Source organism: Colobus angolensis, unplaced genomic scaffold, assembly GCF_000951035.1.
Source record: "Colobus angolensis palliatus isolate OR3802 unplaced genomic scaffold, Cang.pa_1.0 Scaffold15, whole genome shotgun sequence".
NCBI classification, from domain to species: Eukaryota; Metazoa; Chordata; class Mammalia; order Primates; family Cercopithecidae; genus Colobus; species Colobus angolensis.
In genome coordinates, this window is record NW_012114599.1 from 7370515 (window position 1) to 7378570 (window position 8056).

General features: G+C 47.4%; 1 long non-coding RNA gene across 2 annotated transcripts; it reads left to right on the forward strand.

The window, feature by feature from the left end:
* The first annotated feature begins 4665 nt into the window (after positions 1-4665).
* On the forward strand, positions 4666-6800 carry LOC105507436. 2 transcript variants are annotated; one of them, XR_001001098.1, is made up of 4 exons: positions 4666-5117; positions 5872-5980; positions 6168-6237; positions 6531-6793. It is a non-coding gene; the product is annotated as an uncharacterized LOC105507436 (long non-coding RNA). The 2 variants fall into 2 exon arrangements; XR_001001097.1 differs by lacking the exon at positions 5872-5980 and having other exon boundaries at positions 6531-6800.
* Positions 6801-8056: the final 1256 nt, after the last annotated feature.

An 8056-nucleotide genomic window follows, 5' to 3' on the forward strand; every position in this document is an offset into this window, starting at 1 on the left:
GCGTTGGTGGCCCAACTAGCCAGGGAAAGGCTATGGTATGCGGGGTCAGGCGGGAATAGGCAGGAAATGTTTGTGATAAGAGGCTTTGCCTCTTGCAAGCTCCTCTGGTTTCCAGACCCAGCTGCAGGATAAGGGCCCAGGAGCTGAGCAGGGAGCCTCAGAGGAGGCTGCTGCAAGAGCCAGCCCTTGGGATTTCAGCAGGCCCCTGGGGGCCCTGAAGACCGTGCCTGGGGATAGAAAGGACCCTGGGAACCTAGCCAGGGCTGCCTTCCTTTGGGATCAGGAATTTCAATCATACTTCAGAGGGCCAAATCAATCCCTTAAGAAAAGTAAAACAAAACAAACCCCAGCTTTGTTAATCCAAGTTACTGAGAGGGTGGAGCAGGTGGGAACTACAGACTTGACCCCCCAGGGGATTTCATGCCCTGGATTGGTCCCAGTTGGAGCCATTCATTAATGTTAACCAGTAGAAATGGAAAATGGAAGGGTGCACTGACAAAAGATCAGGCTGGAAGCTCTGAGAAGGAATCCATTCCAAGAGAATCATCTGCTGAGGATAAATAGAGTCATCGAACAGTGAACAGCGTGTCATGCAGGCATTTGCAAAGCTTGGTGATCCTTAGATTTCCAGTGTCTCCTCTTTGCCCAAGGCCCAGTGACTCCACCATCTGTGGCTGACTTGGCCAGCTCACAAAGGAGCAAGATACGCTGCACAGGAACACCCCCGTGAGCGGAGATGAGGCTGCAGGCCACTTGCTATTGTACCAGCGCTCCTTCTTAAGGATTAGCAGCTTCTATCTATCCCTGGAGGCTGCACTGTAAATGCCTGTGTAATGCTAATTTGTGGTTGGCAGATTGATTGGGAAGGAGCAGGACAATGGCAAGAGGAGGCTGAGCTCCCTCCTCCTCCTAGTGTAATGGTGTGCGTGCATGCTGTGTGTGTGTGTATGTGGGTGTCTTCTGGGAGAAATGTAGCAACAAGCCCACAGAAGAGATGATTATTCAAAGAGAGGAAGAAGATTTGCTCACTGATGCCCAGAATCTGAAAAGCATGCTGGAGCGGAGAGATGGGAGTCTATGAAGCACAAATCCAGGGAGATTTTTTGATGGGAGTAAGTGACACCCCATCACTCTTACCATATTCTATTCATTAGAACCAAGTCCCTAAGTCCAGCCCACACTTAGAGGAAGGGATTACATGGGAGGCAAGAATCACTGAGAGCCATTTCGGAAACTGCCTACACTTAGAAAAACACTGAAAAAGCTCCCGGCCAAGGGCCAGGCACATAACACGTGCTCAAGGAATTGTTACTTGGACCAATGACTCTTCTAGGATGTGAGCTTGGTTTTCCCACAGTGGCCTGGGTCTCTGCTGTCCCATCTTTATTCCTGTTGGTTCTGCTGGGTTTTCTCCAAAGGCTTTTCCCTCTGATACTGGGAGGTTTGTGACTAGGCTCTCTGCGTTTGGGGCGGCAGACAGGATAGACGCTAACTTCCACTCCTGCTGTCTTCTGAACAGCCTCTTGACAGCCATGTGTGGTCTTGCTTTGTGGTCAGTGTACAGATATTTTAATTTCCTGCTCACCTGCTCAGAGGAGGATCTGATTTCTTCTTGCATTTATTTTTCTCTCCGGCAGCCTGTGGACAGGTATTTCTGTCTGACCATCTGGTAGCCATTCACCTTTATGGTGGCGTGAGAAAGGAATCAATTTCACTTGTTTCTTTAGTAATATCTGCCTCTTCTGACAGCAAGTTACCTTTATCACCTCTTAAAATTCTTACTATGTTGGACCTTCTGGTACCTTGGGGACTCTTTCAATCCCATAACTTTGTGCAACTGCATCTCCCTCTTTGGTTTAACCTCTCAGGCCTTTCTTTTTGCACCACGGTTTAATACATTCCATATATACTTCTAAGTCTGCTGGTACCTCTCCCCACCCACTGCCTGCTGAGAGTGACGGATTCTTCCTGACTAGACCAAGTCTATAGTAATCACAAAACAATCAACTGAAGGAGAAAAGCTGACCCCTGCCCTCATCCTGCCCCTCTGCAGACCTCTTGAGGCCTTTTGTCTAATTGTGGTAGGTAATTTGGACAGGACAAAAAATGGGGACGATAGAGCAAATTTCTGGGCAAGAATGAGGGGAGAGGTGAGTGGAGCTTCTTCATCTTGCTCTGGTTTTGTGTCCTGGCTGTTTCCAGGGTCCACTGTCTCCTCCGAGACTCCTAGAAAGTGAGGAGCCATGGATTGGTATCCTACTGACAGATGGGACATCAGAGGCCTCTGGTAAGGAGTGTAAGCTCAGTTCACCGTGCTCTTTTGTGTTTTTGCTGGAAGAAGTGTTGAAAAAAGGAGTGGTTATACACTGGCCTATCTAGCCATAGAATACAAACACTTCGGGTGAGCACCAGGGAATGCCTTTTCTGAAAATGGTGCTGCGTGGAATGGATGATTAATTCCCTGGTTAAAATGAAGCCAGACTATCTTTCAGAGTCTTAAACCTGCTCCCAATACCCTCCACATACTAGTTTCTAATTGGTTAATGAACATAGTCACTATTTCTAGGGCCTGGTGCTCCAGTGTAGTGGTCAAGAGTGTGCACTCCTATTTACAATAGCAAAGACATGGAACCAACCCAAACGCCCATCAGTGATAGACTGGATAAAGAAAATATGGTATATATATACCACGGAATACTATGCAGCCATGAGAAGAAATGAGATCATGTTTTTTGCAGGGATATGGATGAAGCTGGAAGCCATCATCCTCAGCAAACTAACACAGGAATAGAAAACCAAACACCACATGTTCTCACTCATAAGTGGGAGCTGAACAATGAGAACACATGGACACAGGGAGGGGGACATCACACACCAAGGCCTGTCTGGTGTGGGGAGGGAAAGGAGAGCATCAGGACAAATAGCTAACGAATGCAGGGCTTAAAACCTAGATGACAGGTTGATAGGTGCAGCAAACCACTATGGCACACATATACCTATGTAACAAACCTGTACCTTTTGCACATGTATCCCAGAACTTAAAATAAAAATAAAAAAAAATTACCCTGGAAAAAGAAAAGAGTGTGTACTCTGGTTAGAAAGGCTTTGATTTAGGTCCCAGCTCCTTTACTTACTAGCTATCCTTAGCTATCCTCCCAAAACGTCACTTTTCTCATCTGTAAAATGGCTATGTGAGGGTTTCTGTTTTCAAAAGATTGTTATAAGAGTTACACAAAGTAATAAATAAGAGATAATAAGTAAGTAAAGGCATAAAGCGTCTAGTGTGTAGGAAACCCTCAAAGTCTGTTATGTCTTATTATCTCTGCCCCTAAGACTTTCCAGCAGCCAAAGCCTCAAATTTTGGAGCTTACCATCTCTGCTGCACATCTTTCTTCCCCCTCCCTTGAATGTTGAGCTGCCACAGTAATTGCATTGGATTAACCTCGCCCCAATCTCTCTCCTAGACATTCTGTCCCTGGGACTTTGGCCCCACTCCCTGCACCCCTGCTCCACGCTTTTCCCCGGAGTGTGAGTCAGTCTCCAAGTCCAGTTAGCATATCTCTGTGGAGTGTCCTCTGGGGGCTGAGGGACAGTCCGGCTGGGAGGTCTACTCCTTATCACGGATGACCTCGTTGTGAACCTTCCTGAGGCAGTGGGGAGAAATGTAAAACATTCAGACAAGTTGTTATTTGTCATCCCTCTCACCCACCCCTAAAAAGTTAACGGCATTTAACTCCCTCTCTAAAACACAGAGTTTAGTCAAAACCCTTTTTGTCTATAGACATAGAGTGAACGTTTAATTTGGCTCTGGAAGCTGTGCTGAAGAAACCACTCAGGAGGCCAGGGGGGATGTCTGTGGTCGGTCAGATCTCTCTATGTGAGAGGGGGTTAGACACGGAGACAGGGAGGAGTCAGTGTGGTCTGAGGCTCCACGGTGATCCAAGGCTGTGTCCACAGTGGCTCTAGGATGGAAGCTTCCTTGGTTTCTGCAGGACACCCCGGCAAAGCAGTGCCCCAAGAACAGAGTGTCATCTTTTTCATTTGGAAACTGAGACAGTGGTCTCCCGTGTAACAGAACTCCCCCACTCTGTCCTCTCTGAGCCCCATCTCAGGAGCTTTTTGGCATGGATATCAAGGCCTGGGATGGGTCGTTTTTTCAGAGAAGATGAATCATCTGCATACTTTCTTCAGAGGGAATTGGGCTTTCAAAACCCAAATCTCTCATGTGATGTAAACAGTGAAGCTGAAGGCCAGGATGTCAGGGTGTTAGGGAGGTTGGCTATGCTAGGAAAGCAGGAGTGCTGAGTTAGTGGACGGAGGCAGATTTTGATGAGTGTTGCGAATAACTGGTTTGGCATGGAACATGGAATGGCTTTGTACCAACTCATTGGTGGGGAAAAAAGAGGCTGGCACCAGCAGAGGACCTAACTGGCTTAGGTAGAGTGATGGTGTCTGTGAGCCTCTTCTCAGAGGCTACAGAGCTTCCCGAGGAGGGTGGAACTGATAACTTCCCTAAAGCAAGGAGGAGGGTCATTCTCCGGTCTCAGTTACTACTGTCTTGCCCATTGGAGTGGATAAAGCATATTTCTTAGAGAGGACAACAGAAGTGAGGGGTTTGGGGAGGGAGGTGATCTTGAGGAGGGTAGGAGAAATGGAGTGAAGACATTTTTCCTTTCTGATTCTTCCAGAAGAGGACAAAATCGGTTGGTGGATGATAGTTGCCCTTTGTCTAGAGGCTGGATGTAGAAGGTGCTGCAAGCTCTGCAAGCTGATTAGTTAATGTGGAAGCTGAAACCTACCTTGGGAAGTTGACCACTGACCGTTATCTTGCTTTTACCTGGGTTGCTTCCTTGTTTCTCTGTAGGTTTATAGCAAAGGGTTAAGGCTGAATAGATCTCTGCAGTTACAATTATTCATACCAGAAGATCCTGCTAACTTCTTTGTTATTTGAGCAGCTGGATGAGATTCCTGGTTTCCATAATCTGGACCTGGAGGTTTATACAGGAGAGGATCACTGGGGCAGACTTGAACCATGGTGCCTACAAGTGGGGAGGGCGCTCCAGGGCCCATGGAAAGAACTTCCTTCTGCAGTTGGAGACAGCCTTCTTTCTGTGTGGGTGAGTGGAGACATAATCCCTTTTATCCTGGCTTTGGTTTGCTTGATTACCTCTTTAGCAGTGCAATTCGTGACTGCAACAGGTGTCAGACTTTGTAAAGGCAGAGGCTGAGAGCTGGCCAAGACCATTTGTCATTCCTGACCTATGTAGCTGGACCTTCGATACTATGAAGTCTTATTCCCAATTGCAGTTGCTCGTTCTAGGGATGGGAGATAAGACATTGTGTTGATTTCTGACAAAGTCCATGAAACAGTCAGAAAGGGCAGCCTCTTCTTCCAAATCCAGAAAAGAAGCTATGATGAAAGAATTGGGGTGGGTGGAATGGGTGTGAGCGATGGTGGTTTGTCACTGTCTTGGAAAATCATCTTATACTTTTACAAATCAGAGGAAGTGAAAGAGAAGAAACAGCTGGACTCTTTTCATCACCTTAGCACACATTTTATCCTGAAATAACACGCTACACTTTGGGAGAGTGTAGAAAGTGGGCAGTGCAGTAGAGTGGATGAGACACTGATCCCGGGACACTGAGATCGCAGCCTGCTGCTGACCAGTTGTGCAACTCTGGCGAGTTGCCTTTCTGGGTGGATCCAGTTTTGTCCTCTGTTGGAGGGAGCAGGGAGAGCAGGGGTGGACAGGGATTAGGTGGTCTCTAGTCTATGACTCACTGGCCACAGCATGACCACCTCTCCCTCACGCAGCCAAGGATGGGGATTGCTCTCAGCTGCTGTGTCCTCTCCTCTCCCTCCCTCCCCAGCGGGTTATCATGCTGACTCGACTAACACAAACCCCCATCTGGATGCAGTCCAAACGCCAGATGTGCCCCCGATTAGTGTCGGTCTGGGGAATGTTTCCATGACTGAAAGGTCAGTGTCAGCTGGAAGTGCCCAGAGTGGGCGTCTGCTCCCCACCCCTCGTCAGCTGCAAAGGCTGAACCTTCCATTATCTCACTGGCCAAGGAACTGAGCTGGGTGGGGTGGGGGGCAGCAGGGGTGGAGTGCTGGCCAAGTTCAGGAGGTCCTTGTTTTACTTGCCTTCTCTCTTCGCTCTCAGGCTGAAGGACAGAGTGTGATTTTCCACTTGGAAGAGACTCCAGGGCTGTGCAGAGAGGGAAGCCCTGCTGGTGTGTAACTGAAAACACTTAGCTCTCCTTTAGATCTGCAATGTGCTTGTGTCTCTTCCGATTTTCTTATGGGGGCTGTCACCTCCACTGTGGAAAGAGAAATGAACAATAATATTGCGATGGGCTGGGCTGCCATGTTTTGCTCTATTTACAGGTCATCTTAAGTATTGCTTCTACACTTCAGATAGGCTTTTATGTTTAATTTCATGCGTGTAGGGCCATTCAAGGCTTTCCTCTAGGTAGCAATGAAAATTAAATACAATTGAGTTTGATGTGTACCTTATTGATTCCAGACCCATTTCAGTAGACTGTGACACTTCAGCGACCTGCAAATTCTACACATTAGAGTTCATATTTTATACAAACTCCGTACACCTAAGACGTGGACTTAACATTTCTACCAACACATCCAACTTCCCACAAAAGATGCAGGCCCATCAGAAGATGAAAGCTACGAATGAAGATGCATTAAAGATGAGATTTATAGCCACCCCTTAGGGAAAGAAAAGATTCATAAATAATTTCAGGGAAATTACCTCAAAATAGAGTCATAATTTCCTTAATTTCACGTTTTCCCTTTGGTTCTCTGCAGGCCACATCTTGTTTCATGTGTCACCACAACTCCATTTCAAAGGGATGAGGTAGGAGAGGGGAGAGGTTGTATGTTAACTGGCCTGGGAACAGCTAAGTAATGAAACTGGCTCAGCACCTGTGATTGATAGTGTTCTGTCAAAGCACAGAACTTCTCTTCTTTGCTTGTGACTGGCAGGTGAAGCATACTTCTCTGTGGCCCGCGGCTGCTCTGGCAGAGGCGGCCTCAGAGAAGAGCACTTGAGCAGGGGGAACGGTTGATAATCAGAGGTAAAGTTGAGGAAGGCCAAAGGGGCAGGCCTGACCAGAAATGCTTTCAGGGTATTGTGCCAATCATCTCTCTTCTGCAACCGAGCTGGGAATTAGAGGCTTTCTTCAGCCCGGAGTGGGAGAAAGGGAATTTTTACTAGAGGGCATGGCCTTCTGAGGCAGGAGAAGAAAGTATCTTCTGCCAGCTGGGGCAGGGAACAGAGGTGAGTCAGAAAGGCTTGCGGAGAGTGGTATTCCCCAATGGGGGTCACAGGGCCACTTGTAAAATGACGCCTAGATGTTGGTCTACAGCCAAGGTTCTCAACCTTGGCTGCACATGAGAATCACCTGGGGAGCTTTTACAATCCTGATGTCCAGACCCCACCTCATCCAGATTACATCAGAATCTCTGGGGTGGGGCCCAGGCTGAGGTAGTTGTTAAGGTTCCCTAGGTAATTTCACTGTATGTCCAGTCATGGGACCCATTGATCTAGGACCTTACTAATCAAAGTGTGGTATGAAGACCGGCAGCATCGTATCACCTGGGACTTGTTAGACATGTAGAATCTCAGGCCCCACCCCAGCATCTCCAGTTTAGTAAAATCCCCCGGAGATTTGGACTCTGTTAAAGTGTGAGGAGCTGGGGGTTTTCAAACTTGACTGCACATTAAAATCATCTGGAGAGCTTTTAAAAATCCCAATGCCCAGGCCACACCTCATACCAATTAAATCAGAATTTCTGAGGGTGGGAGGCAAGCAGTTTTTTTAATAGGTTTTCAGGTGATTCCAATGTGCATGAGTTCTCAGCCCTGGATACATATTAGAATCACCTGGGGAGCTTTTAAATATCCCGATGCCCAAACCTACTCTTAGAAATTCTGATCTAATTGGTCTAGGATAGGCGGTAAAAAGACTCCTAGGTGATTCTAATATGCAGCCAGTGGAGCCTGTCTTCCGGAATGTTGGTTCGGCTTCATTG